We start from the raw sequence: 13,291 nt of genomic DNA on the forward strand, positions 1-13,291 counted from the left end.
TTTCAGTGGTTCGAGTGGCCTTTTCCACGAACTCTTTCTGCCAGAGCTTGTGGGACTGTCTCCCCGGTGGAGGGATGTAAGCAGGACTCAGCTAATTCTACCTGCGTTTACCTCCGGGAGAGGGCAGTGGTGTCCCAATAATAAGCGCAGCTCGGACAGGGTGGCCCAACGTTAAGAAGGGCTCCTGGGGTCTTCCAGACGCAGTTCGGTGATGTAGCAACTCCCTGGCCAGCTCGAGCCTGGCGCCCTCAAGTCTTTCGCGGCGCGGCTCCGAACTACATTTCCCAGAGGGCGCTGGGCCCTTGGCCCCTGCCCCTCCACGCGCGAGCCTTAGTGTCTGAACCGTTCTCTGCAGTTGCAAGCGACGCGTTCCTGGGGAGGCCAAAGATGGAGTTTACAGCCCGGGGCGGGGACTTAGAACGAGCCTTAAAGCCTGTTGGGTGAATGCGAGATGAGCTGTTGTTAAGTGGTGTGATTTTTATTTATTTTTCCCCCAGCGTGGCTGTAACACCCTTTGTGCGGATGTGAGAAGTATTATGTGGGCGTGCTTTAAGTCCCTTTGGTATGCTTGTAATGTGTGGCCGTAAGTAACGCTGTACCTGTAGATGTGCGATAACTGTGGAAAGCGACTGTGTGCGCCCGCGCGCACGATTGATGGCGCCTCTTTGTGGGAAGGAATAGGGAGGGAGCTTTGTGACGCTGTGGCTGTGACTGTGTCTGTGGGCATGGTGACGGCAGCATTGCGTGGGAGATGAACAGGAGACTATGACTATGTGATATAGATACGTAGCCATACGTGGGAGCACAGGACCGCTCGGCCCCTCGACAGTAAAGGAGCACTTTTCTGTGACGCCAAGTTTGAGTAGAAGCCCCAGTCCACTACTAATAGCCCTCCCAAGGTGAAGGGCAGGCTAACTAAGCTCTAAACTTGCCCTGTGCTGAGACTCAGGAAGGTTTGTACCTATTTCTGTCCTCCAAAAGAGGTGCCCAGGGGCTGGGGATATAGCTCAAGTGGTAGTGCGCTCGCCTAGCCTGCGTGAGGCACTGGATTTGATTCTCAGCACCACATAAAAACAAAATAGATATTGTATCCACCTAAAACTAAAAAATAAATATTAAAAAAGAGGTATCCAGAGGGGGAGGAAATAATGGTTTTTAACATCTGAAACTTGTGTGTTACGTTGTTTAATGTTTTCTTTTTGTTCCTGAGATGCTTCATTTATTCAGGACATTTTCTTTTTCTTTCTTAGAATTGTCTAAGACAGACCATCAAGTAAGCTGGAATCTACTCTCTGGAAATATCTTCCTTGTACTCCCGAATTTTCTCCTATTAATGTGGCATATGGTTCAGTATATCTATGCTATTTTCTTTTTACATATATACACAAACATGCACATGTATGTAAATATAGGTACATATATGTATAATGTTTTCATCTGAATCAGTTACTTTGTCACATATGTGGCCAATCCAATATCCATTCCCTCTTCTTTATTGCTAAAAAAGTCCTGACCTTGTTTTAAGAAAAATAAACAAAAAACTCTGTGTTCTAACTTCTCCTGTAGTTGTAAGCAAAAGTTATTAGATTGAGTTTCTCAGATAATTCTTAAAAATGCAAGGTGAGGGCAGGGCCAGACTCAGTAAGCAGGTATTCTTTTGGCCTTTCGCCACTTTCCATCTGGAATGTGGATGTGGTGCCACATGTGAAGCATTGAAGCATTTATCTTAAAACCATGCATTTACCATGAAAGGATGAATAGGAAGTTTGCTATATTAAATTAAAATAGAAGATTTTAAGTTTCTGTTTTGTGAAAGCAATTTGGCAAAAAAAAAATCTACCTATATATACATGAAATGTGTAGTAGAATTTTAATTTTCTTCATTGTAATTAAACTCAAATCGGTGTTTCCTTGTCTTTTTGTTTAGTTTCTTCCATGTTCAATTTTTTTTATTGTTGGTCGTTCAAAACATTACACAGTTCTTAATACATCATCTTTCACAGTTTGATTCAAGTGGGTTATGAACTCCCAACTTTACCCGGTATACAGATTGCTGTATCACATCAGTTACCCTTCCATTGATTGACATATTGCTTTTCTAGTGTCTGATGTATTCTGCTGTCAGTCCTATTCTCTACTATCCCCCCTCCCCTCCCCTCCCCTCCCCTTTTCTCTCTCTACCCCTTCTACTGTAAATCATTTCTTCCATTTGTATTATCTTGTCTTACCCCTCCTTTCCTCTTATATATCATTTTGTATAACCCTGAGGATCGCCTTCCATTTCCATGCGATTTCCCTTCTCACTCCCTTTCCCTCCCACCTCTCATCCCTGTTTAATGTAAATCTTCTTCTCAAGCTCTTCGTCCCTACCCTGTCCTTGTTTACTCCCTTTATATCAAAGGGGTCATTTGGTATTTGTTTTTTAACGATTGACTAGCTTCACTTAGCATAATCTGCTCTAATGCCATCCATTTCCCTCCAAATTCTATGATTTTGTCGTTCCTTAATGCAGAGTAATACTCCATTGTGTATAAATGCCACATTTTTTTTATCCATTCATCTATTGAAGGGCATCTAGGTTGGTTCCACAATCTTGCTATCGTGAATTGTGCTGCTATGAACATCGATGCAGCAGTGTCCCTGTAGCATGCTCTTTTTAAGTCTTTAGGGAATAGACCGAGAAGGGGAATAGCTGGGTCAAATGGTGGATCCATTCCCAGCTTTCCAAGAAATCTCCATACTGCTTTCCAAATTGGCTGCACCAATTTGCAGTCCCACCAGCAATGAACAAGAGTGCCCTTTTCCCCGCATCCTCTCCAGCACTTATTGTTGTTTGACTTCCTAATGGCTGCCAATCTTACTGGAGTGAGATGGTATCTTAGGGTAATTTGCATTTCTCTGACTGCTAGCGATGGTGAGCATTTCTTCATGTACTTATTGATTGATTGTATGTCCTCCTCTGAGAAGTGTCTATTCAGGTCCTTGGCCCATTTATTGATTGGGTTATTTGTTATCTTATTGTCTAATTTTTTGAGTTCTTTGTATATTCTGGTTATTAGGGCTCTATCTGAAGTGTGTGGATTAAAGATTTGTTCCCAGGATGTAGGCTCCCTATTTATCTCTCTTATTGTTTCTTTTGCTGAGAAAAAACTTTTTAGTTTGAGTAAGTCCCATTTGTTGATACTAGTTGTTAACTCTTGCGCTATGGGTGTCCTATTGAGGAATTTGGGGCCCGATCCCACAGTATGTAGATTGTAGCCAACTTTTTCTTCTATCAGATGCCGTGTCTCTGATTTAATATCAAGCTCCTTGATCCATTTTGAGTTAACTTTTGTGCATGGCGAGAGATAGGGATTCAGATTCATTTTGATGCAAATGGATTAAAAATATGGAACGCTTCATGAATTTGCGTATCATCCTTGCGCAGGGGCCATGCTAATCTTCTCTGTATCGTTCCAATTTTAGTATATGTGCTGCCGAAGCGAGCACTTCCATGTTCAATTTACCACAATAGCTAGCCTGTGGTTTTGCTGTTGGTAAATATTTGATTGATGAAAGAATAATGATCATGTGATAAATGATAGTAGTATTATTTAGTTTGTTTTTGGTTGCACAGAAGAAACATGCACAGATTGCCTGATGTTTGCATTATTCTGAAATTACTGTCTGTATGTTAATTCTACCTCGGGTGTGGCATAGTAAGCATTCTTCAAACTAGGTATGAATTCTTAATAATCTAGAAGACTTATTTATTTGGTACCAGAAACTGAACCCAGGGGCACTAAACCACTGAACCACATCCCCAGACTTTTTTTTTTTAATATTTATTCTTAAGTTGTTTTTTTTTTTAAGGTGGACACAATATATTTTACATTTATATGGTGCTGAGGATTGAACCCAGTGCCTAGCATGCAGGAGGCACTTACTATCACTGAGTTATTACTACCACTGAGCCACAACCCCAGCTCTTTTTAAGACAGCATCTTACTAAGTTGATGAGGCTGGCTTCAAACTTGCTATCCTCCTGCTTCAGCCTTCCAAGCTGCTGGGATTAGAGGTGTGAGCCATGTACCCAGGCACAGGACTTTTTTTTTTACAAGGAATGAAAGTATTCACTGTTCCTCAGTGTACTTTTGTTTTCTTTTATGCTTCCTTTATTAAATTTCTAAGCTAAATGAATAAAATGTTGCTAATTTTTTTCTTAAGCACTCAAACTTGATTACTGGTTTTGGTTAATATGTATACCTTAAAATATTTAAAGTTCTCTTACAAATTTAGGAAGGCTTATTTTTTTTGAGTATTTTTTAAGACACATTGATGGACCATGATATTATTCATTTATTTTTATGAGCTGCTGAGAATCGAACCCAGTGCTTCACATATGCTAGGCAAGTGCTCTACCATTGAGCCACAGTCCCCGCAAGGTTAATTCTTTTGGATACTTAAAAAAAAATTTATTAGTTGTTGGTGGCCCTTTATTTATTTTTATGTGGTGCTAAGAATAAAACCCAGTGCCTCACACATGCTAGGCAAGCACTCTACCACTGAGCGCCACAACCCCAGCCCCTTTTGGATACTTTAAACATGGAAATATCAGAAAAGATCAGAAGAAGGTATAAAAAGTAGGGACAGGGCTGGGGTTGTGGCTAAGTGGTAGAGCACTTGTCTAGCATGTGTGAGGTACTGCATTCAATCCTCAGCACCACATATACATAAATAAATTAAAAGTATTGTATCCATCTACAACTAAAAATTTTTTTTAAACTAGGGACAGACTTTTTAAAAGGTAATTGTGGAAGAGATAATGATGATCTAGAAGAGTGAGTTGGTAGTAGAGATGGGAAGAAATAGATGGATTTTAGATACATTGAGAGTAAAATGGGAGAACTTGCTGAAGGACTAGATGTAAGAAAAGGGAGAATGAGGGCTAGGGTTGTGGGTCAATGGTAGAGAGCTCTCCTGGCATACATGACACACTGGATTTGAACCTCACATAGAAATATAATATTGTGGCTGGGGTTGTGGCTCAGTGGTAGAGTGCCTGCCTTACACGCATGTAGCCCTGGGTTCAATAAATAAATAAAAATAAAGATTGTGTCTATTTACAACTAAAAATATTTTAAAAAAGAAATAATATTGTGTCCATCTAAAACTAAAAAATAAATATAAAAAAGAAATGGAGAATGAAAACTGACTCAGGTTTCGAGTAATTAAGTTGATTAGAAGTGGTACAAAGGAGGAGCCAAAGAAACGTGCAAATTGTATCTGCTGGGGTCACTTTACCTAGTAGAGGACTGTTGGCATGCCAGACACCTCTGGTTTCTCTCCTGAAGTAGGTAAAGTAATTCGTAACTATTATGTGGTCTTGAGTTTGAATCTTTCTAATGATTATCACACAAGCTATTCTTTAATGTTAAGACTCTTATTTTTATATAAAAAATTTAAAGGATAGAGGAGTAGGTAACAGAACACTGGTCATACTTTCTGGAGGTAAGAACTTGTGCTGTAACTTGGATTCAAATCATCTAAGTATTTGCAAATTTCTCAGATTGAAAATCAGAACAAGAATTCATTTCCCCAGTGTTATTTAGTCAAGAGCTTTTCCATCTGAATTTCCTTAGACATGGAGTATGTCCTCACAGTCCATTATATTCTGAAATCTATGTTGAGAGTCTTTGTCACCTTTCCTCACTATATTGCTCCGCTATATTGGTCCACATTGAAATTCACTCTTTTCCAATAGGGATTCTTCACTTTTCTGACTTAATGAGCGACTGTAGGAACATAGTAACTGTAGCAGAAAGTGCACAAGAGAAAAAATTACAGCTGGGCATGGTAGTTTATGCTTGTCTCTTTAGTTGCCTATGCTGATAAGATGAACTGGGTTCAAAGAAGCTGGCTGCAACATTAGACAAAGAAAATGGCAGAGAAATCATGCACCACACAGACATGAATTTCTCAGACTGAGGGTGGGACTGCTCTGAGTCCCTTCACATATGCTAGGCAAGTGCTCTACCATGCTGGACAGTGCTAGAAAGAGGGAGCGTACATCCAGAATCTATTTTATAGGGGGGGACACACAAAGGAGCTTTGATGGAATGTTCTTCACCAAATAGGGCAGGGGATACGGTTTTAAAAGGTGGAGTTTTGCAGTCAGCAGATGGATATCTTGGAAAGTCACACATCTTAGGTTCTGTGTGGGATCACAGCAGAGCAAGAGGAAAAGTGCACTGATGTCACACAGCCCAATCAGGGTACAACGCCAGACTTGCCCCCTTACATAGCTCCAATGCTCACAGTTCACACCCATAGTCGGTGGATAGCTTGCAACGTGCCTGTAATCCTAGCAATTTGGGAGGCTAAGGCAGGAGAACTCCAAGATTGAGGCCAGCCTCAGCAACTTCGTGAGATTCTAAGCAACTTAGGAAGACCCTGTCTCAGAACTAAAAACAAAATAAGAAAAAGGCTGGGAATGTGGATCAGTGGTAAATGTACCCCTTGGATTCAATCTTCAGTGCCAAAAAAGAAAAAAACTTAGAAATTATTTATTTTTTAATGATACTGGAGAGTGAACCTGGGAGCTCTTAACCACTGAGCCACATCCTCAGCCCTTAGTTGTTTTTTGAGATAGGGTCTCTTTAAGTTGCTTAAGGCCTCACTAAGTTGCTGAGGCTGGCCTTGAACTTGTGGTACTCCTGCCCCAGCCTCCCAAACTGCTGGGATTACAGGCGTGGTGTACACCACACCTGGTCTGTACCATACTTTCTGATTATTACAGCTTGATAGGGAATATTGAAATTGAATAGTCTTAAGTTCTCCAGCCTTGATCCTATTTTTCAAAATTATTTTGAGGGCTAGAATTTTAAAGTGCCTGCTTAGCAAGCATAAGGCCCGGGGGGTTTCATCCCTAGTATTCTGCCTGCAAATTGTATTTTGGTTATTCTGGGTCCTTTGCATTTCTATATAAAATTTAGAATCTGCACACCAATTTTCTACAGAAAACCCTACTGAAAATTTCAGAGAGACTGTATTAAATTAGCATTATCAATTTAGAGAGTTGTCTTAGCCTTAATAATATTGAATCCTCCAATAATGAAAATGGAATATCTCCCTCATTCGGATCTTTTATTTCTCAGCAATGTTTTTAGAACTTTTATTGTACAAGTCTTGGTTTTGTTAAATGTGTTTCCAATTATTTTATTCTTTTGGATTATATTATAAATAAAATTATTTACTAAATTTCACTTTGGCTGGCTTATAGTAATGTATAGAAATACCAATATCTGCCAGGCACAATACTGCATGCCTGTGATCCCAGCAACTCTGGAGACTGAGGCAGGAGAATTCCAGCCTTAGCAAATTAGTAAGACCCTAAGCAATTCAGTGAGACCCTGTCTCAAAATAAATAATAAAAAGGGTTAAAGGGGTGGGGCTGTAGCTCAGTGATAGAGTGCTTGCCTAGCATGTGTGAGGCACTGGGTTTGATTCTCAGCACCACATGAAAATAAATACAATAAAGGTCCATCAACAACTAAAAAAAATGTTAAAAAAAAAAGGTTAGGGTGTGAGCTCAGTGGTGGAGCACACCTAGGTTCAATCCCTAGTACCAAAAAAAAAAAAAAAAAAAAAAGGAAAAAAAAAGAATACTGTTATTTTTGCATGTTTATCTTCTTTAATAAAATACCTTTTTATTGTGGATTTTAAACATATACCATAATGTCATCTTCAAATAAAGGTAATTGTATTTCTTCCTTTCAAATATGAATGCACCAATTTTTAAAAAAACTTATTGCACTAAAATATTTCAGTAAATTTTTTTATGAATGTATGTCCATTCTTTTCCCCACTTTTGAACAGTGGAGAAAAGAATGGACATACGTTCTGTGATGTGGTGTGATTTGAAGGAAAATTCAGTTTTCACCATTAGTTGCTGGATTTCTTTTATTTTGGTGTTTATGATATCTTTAAAATGTTATGTTGCCTTCATTTAGGTAGGCTAAAGTAAATTTCAAAGGGTTGCCTTCCTTGTATATTTTGTTTTTTGTTTTGCTCAGGGCTGAGAACTGAACTCAGGGCTTTGTATAAGCTAGGCAACACAGTGTAGTAGTTTGATGACACTGTCAAGCAGCATTTATGGCTGCAACTGTTCTACCTTTTCTTGACTCTCCTTCAGCTTTCCTGACATTTTGGGATATGGTTAATTCTGTGAACAAAGTCTTGGGATTAAGATACCTTCCATTTTTTTTTAACAGGCGCCTTATAGAGACTGCTTAATCAACTCCCATGATTGGAAAGGTCGATTATGTCTAACAAATCCTTTAATATGTAGATATGTGTTTATCTCCTATTGGCTCTGCTTCTCTGGTTTGACTACCATAATACCCTTTACCATGATGAAGAATGTTTGGGAGGGTACCAGGGGTTGAACTCAGGGGCACTCGACCATTAAGCCACATCCCCAGCCCTATTTCGTATTTTATTTAGAGACAGGGTCTCACTGAGTTGCTCAGTGCTTCATTGGGGTGCTTTTGAACTTGTGATACTCCTGTCTTAGCTGTCTGTAATCTCAGCAGCTTTGGAGACTGTGCCACTGTACCTGGCCTAAAGAATTCTTTTTTTTCCTACTTGTATTCCTAGTGTTTTGGAAGTTTTAAGTTGAGAAATATATTAGACCATGTCAAATATATTTTTGTGTCCACTGAGATCATCTTTTTAAACTTTTTATATGTTGAGAGCTTATACCAAGCAATATGTTTTGAAGTTTGTCAAGTGCTCTTTTGGGTTGGTAAAGGTTTGGGGTCTATTCATCAGAGTCTGTATATTTCTTTGATATTTTTTAAAATATTTTTTATTTTTTGGAGGTAGTTGGAAACAATACCTTTTATTTTATGTATTTATTTTTATGTGGTGCTGAGGATCAAACCCAGGGCCTCACACATGCTAGACGCGTGCTCTACTGCTGAGCCACAATCTCAGCCCCTCTTTGATATTTTTTAATCTGCCTTTAGTACCAGCATACACTGATTCTCATAAAATGAATTTGGAAGTGTTTCCCCCTCTTCCTTTGGTTTCTGAAATAAATTATTAAGTATTGGTATTATTGTTTCTTTAAATAGTTCTTATATTTTACCTGGTTTTGAGTATCTGATTGTGAGTATTATTCTTGGAAAATTTTAAGTGAATAATTATTAAATCCTTATTATAATTCTACTTTTAATTTTTTTAAGAAGCACTCAAGATCCCAAAAAACCAAACACCAAACGTTTTCTCTAATATGCAGATTATGCAGATGCTAACTCACAATAAGTGCGGGGGGGGGGGGGGCACTAGAGCTGAATAGTGTTACCTTAGATTAGGTAGAAGGAAGTGAAAGGAGGGGAAGGGAGGGGAGACAATGTGGGGATAGGAAAGATGATAGAATGAAACAGACATTATTATTATTACTTTATGTATATGTATGACTACATGACCAATATGATTCTACAACATGTACACTCAGAAAAATGATAAATTATATCAAAGTGCATAAACACATTCTACTATTGTGTATAACCAATTAATGCAAAAAATTTTGAAAAAAAAGAAGTAACCAAGAGATAATTTTGTGTAAAGACTCATTGCAGGAATTTTCCACATCACATATTAAGGAAGAGGAAAACTATGACCCATGTACATGGATAAAAACTAAAGGTTTTGGGCTGGGGATGTGGCTCAAGCGGTAGCGTGCTCGCCTGGCATGCATGCGGCCCAGGTTCAATCCTCAGCACCACATACAAAGAAAGATGTTGTGTCTGCCGAGAATTAAAAAATAAATATTAAAATTTTCTCTCTCTCTCTCAAAAAAAAAATTAAAAATTCAGGGTTAATCATAAGTCATGGGTCTTTTAGGTCCTTCTGGATGTCCTACAAGGTATCTGTACTTTTCTTGAGTTGAGCTTTCTCATTATTCTTCAGCTCTGATTGATAATGCTGGCTAATCCCCCAGGATTGAGAATACACGGAAAACTCAAGATTTCACTTTCAGTGCCATATAGCTCTTTTGTCACTGCTGACTTTGGATGAATCCTGGATAGGTTTTTGAATAGGGATTCAATGAGAACTACATTTATTAATCCTGTAGTCCAGTTGATCAATCCTTTTAGCTTGATGAATTCACAGGCACTGACAACCAACTATCTTATGTACATACTTCCAGTTTTTACTATTGTTATCCATTGCTACATTCAGATCCTGGAGAGGAACACTTGCCATATTTACTCCACTCCAGCCACACTCGAAGCACACTCGATTTGCCATGTTCTTCCAAAATCCATCCATGGCAGCTGTTGGAATTAATGCCAAATCTTTCAGTCAAAAGATAGTGAAATCAAAATTCAGTTTGCACCCACATTCAATCAAGAGTGTTTGGGTAACAATTTCCAGGTAACACATATAAGTATGCTTACTGGGTTAGAAACAATTATGATGTAATGTCAGGACTGTATTTGACAATCTGAGGAGTAATGAATTTGAAAATATTAACATTTCTCTGCACAAGATTGGGACAACTCTCCTCTTCTTGCCAGTGGATTACTGCAATACCAGAAATTTAGAATCTGCAGTCATGAAATCATCTTTATCAACCAATTTTTTTTCTTTTTTTATGGTGGTGGGGATTGAACCCAGGGATGCTTTACCACTGAGCTACCTAGTCCTTTTTATTTTGAGAAACAGTCTTGTGAAGTTGCTAAGGCTGGCCTTGAACTTGCAATCCTCCTGCCTCAGCCTCCCCTATCTGCCAAATTTTTATGTCTGAAGAAACATGTTCCCATGCTTATTTTCACCATTTTCCTATTGAGCTTACCTTCCAAAACATCCTCAAGGGCAAATTCAATGGTAGAATTTTCCAGAATGTTGACAGCACACACAATAGTAGCTTGTCTAATACTCACTAATCTGAACTTACTGTTTTAGATCTTTGCCTCTTCTGCAAAGGGATATGATGAATTTTTCTGTAAAGGCTGCCATTTAAACATTTAATGTAATTGACACGATTGATTCATATTTGTCATTTTGCTGTTTTTTGCATATTTCTTTTGTTCCTTTGTTCAAACTTTTGTACTTCCCCTACTCTCTGGGTACTGGGGATTGACCCCAGTACCCAGAGGGTAGGCAAGTGCTCTACTACTGAGCTTCATCTCCAGTCTTTACTGCAGTATTACAAGATTTTGATTATACTACCTCTATACTAATCATGAAATATACATCCTCCTTTTTTTTTCAGTGTTGGAGACTGAATCCAGGGTCTCACACACAGTAGGCAAATGCTCCTACTGCCAAGCTACATTCCCAGCCTACTTAGTTATTCAAGATCTCTTAATATTCTACATGATATGTAGGATGGGCTTTTATGTTTCTACAAAGAATAAACAGAAACAGCCACTGCTGTTTTAATAGAGATGGAATAAAGTCTATAGATTGCCTTGGATAGTGAAATTTCATTTCACTTACTTTTGAACAATGAAGTTTTCCAATTCGTGAATAGGATATGCTTCCATTTATTTATGTCTTAAATTTCTTTCAGCAATATTTTGTTGTTTTCTTTGTACAAATCTCACTTCTTCAGTGTATTTATTTATTTTTCGTACTAGGGATTGATCCCAGGGGTACTTTACTATAGAGCTACATCCCCACCCCCATCTCCTTTTTTAAATTTTGGGTCAGGGTCTAATGAAGTTGCTTATGGCCTTGAACTTCTGATTCCCCCTGCCTCAGCTTTCCAAGCTGCTGGATTAGTCTTCCCAGCTCTTTGGCTATTTTAATCCCTCAATATTTTATTTTTCAATTATTATTGTAATCAGAATTGCTTTTGTAATTTTCCTTTTCAGATTTCTGTCTTTGATTTGAAAGTATAAGCCTTTTGTAAATATTTACATTACTGAAAAGGAAGGACTTCTCTCTCTTTGCTGTTTTCTATATTATAATGTCTTTTGTGGGGCTGGGGTTGTACTCAGTGATAGAGCACTTGCCCAGCACATGTGAGCACTGGGTTTGATCCCCAACACCACATAAAACTAAATAAACAAAATAAAGGTATTGTATCCATCTATAACTAAAAAGTGAATAAATGCCTTTTTTGGTCCTTCATTCCCTGTATTACTGTCTTCTTTTAGACATAATTTTTTGGTAGTGAAATATTTGAATTTCTTTTCTACTTCCTTTTGTGCATAACTGTTTTCTCTGTGATTATGATGGAGATTACATTAAACATCATAACAAGGTAATATTCTAATTTGAATTTATACCAGCTTAATTTTCATACAAAAAATTGCTGCTTACAAGACCATCCCCACCTCACTCCTTTCCCTTGTCACAAAATTACAGCTTTATATACTGTGTGACCAAAACCTACACTAATATTTGCCTGAAGGCATTAGTATATTAAACAATGTATAAAACAAAACATGAAGTTACAAACTGTGTATAATAATAATAAAATAATAATAGCTATCAGACTAACAACTGTGATTTTCAAATATATTAGAGTTCTGGAAATAACCCAGTGTACCAGAACTGGCCACCCAAAACAAAAGGTGCTATGACTGAAGAACCAGGTGGGCAAATCCAGGATCATACAAAATGCAACTTATTAGGGACTCAGGCAGAAGCAAGATACCCCAGGACAAGAGGAACAGGCTTATATGCTAACCTAGCCAAACAGAATACACCTGGGCTTTCTCGGAAACTATTAACACAGCAAGTGTCAGAGACAGTCCAGGCATTAATTCCTGGTACAATACATGGTCTTATTATCTTATTTATCCTACAGGTTTTGGAATGTATGCCAGGAGCACCCGATAGACAAGACAGTGGTTATCACCAAGATGGCTGTAGTAATGTCAAATTGGATCCTGACAATTAGCATCATAAATCATGTTATTGTCCATGATTACAATAATACTAGCTTTTATAATTACCCAGGTATTTACCTTTATTGAAATCTTTATCTCTTCCTATGGTTTCAAGTTACTGTGTTGTAATATTTCACTTCTCTTTGCTGGGCTCCATTGAACATTTCTTGCAAGCCAGGTCTAATAGTAATGACTTTTATCTTACTAGATAAAGAAAAAAATTTAACCCTCAATTTTGAAAAACAGTTTTGCCTGCATATAAAGATACAATATGGCAGTGAGCATGTGGCAGAGGAACTCTGTTCTCTTCATAGCAGCTGGGAAGGAAAGAGTGAAAGGAGTTAGGGTCCCAATATCTCCTCTAAGGGCATATTCCTAGTGACATAACTTCCTTCCACTAG

At 38.2% G+C, this 13,291-nt stretch overlaps 1 long non-coding RNA gene, 1 other non-coding gene and 1 pseudogene across 2 annotated transcripts; 1 reads left to right on the forward strand and 2 right to left on the reverse strand.

Moving 5' to 3' along the window:
* The first annotated feature begins 220 nt into the window (after nucleotides 1-220).
* Nucleotides 221-5,115, forward strand: LOC120887950 (uncharacterized). Its single transcript, XR_013431192.1, has 2 exons — nucleotides 221-469; nucleotides 1,251-5,115. It is a non-coding gene; the product is annotated as an uncharacterized LOC120887950 (long non-coding RNA).
* On the reverse strand, nucleotides 3,383-3,489 carry LOC144371139 (U6 spliceosomal RNA). Its single transcript, XR_013431247.1, has one exon. It is a non-coding gene; the product is annotated as a U6 spliceosomal RNA (small nuclear RNA).
* A 4,758-nt stretch (nucleotides 5,116-9,873) lies between the features above and the next one.
* On the reverse strand, nucleotides 9,874-10,945 carry LOC144370971 (L-lactate dehydrogenase B chain-like; annotated as a pseudogene).
* Between the last annotated feature and the right edge of the window lie 2,346 nt (nucleotides 10,946-13,291).

The sequence above is a fragment of the Ictidomys tridecemlineatus genome, chromosome 15 (assembly GCF_052094955.1).
Source record: "Ictidomys tridecemlineatus isolate mIctTri1 chromosome 15, mIctTri1.hap1, whole genome shotgun sequence".
Lineage (NCBI taxonomy): Eukaryota > Metazoa > Chordata > Mammalia > Rodentia > Sciuridae > Ictidomys > Ictidomys tridecemlineatus.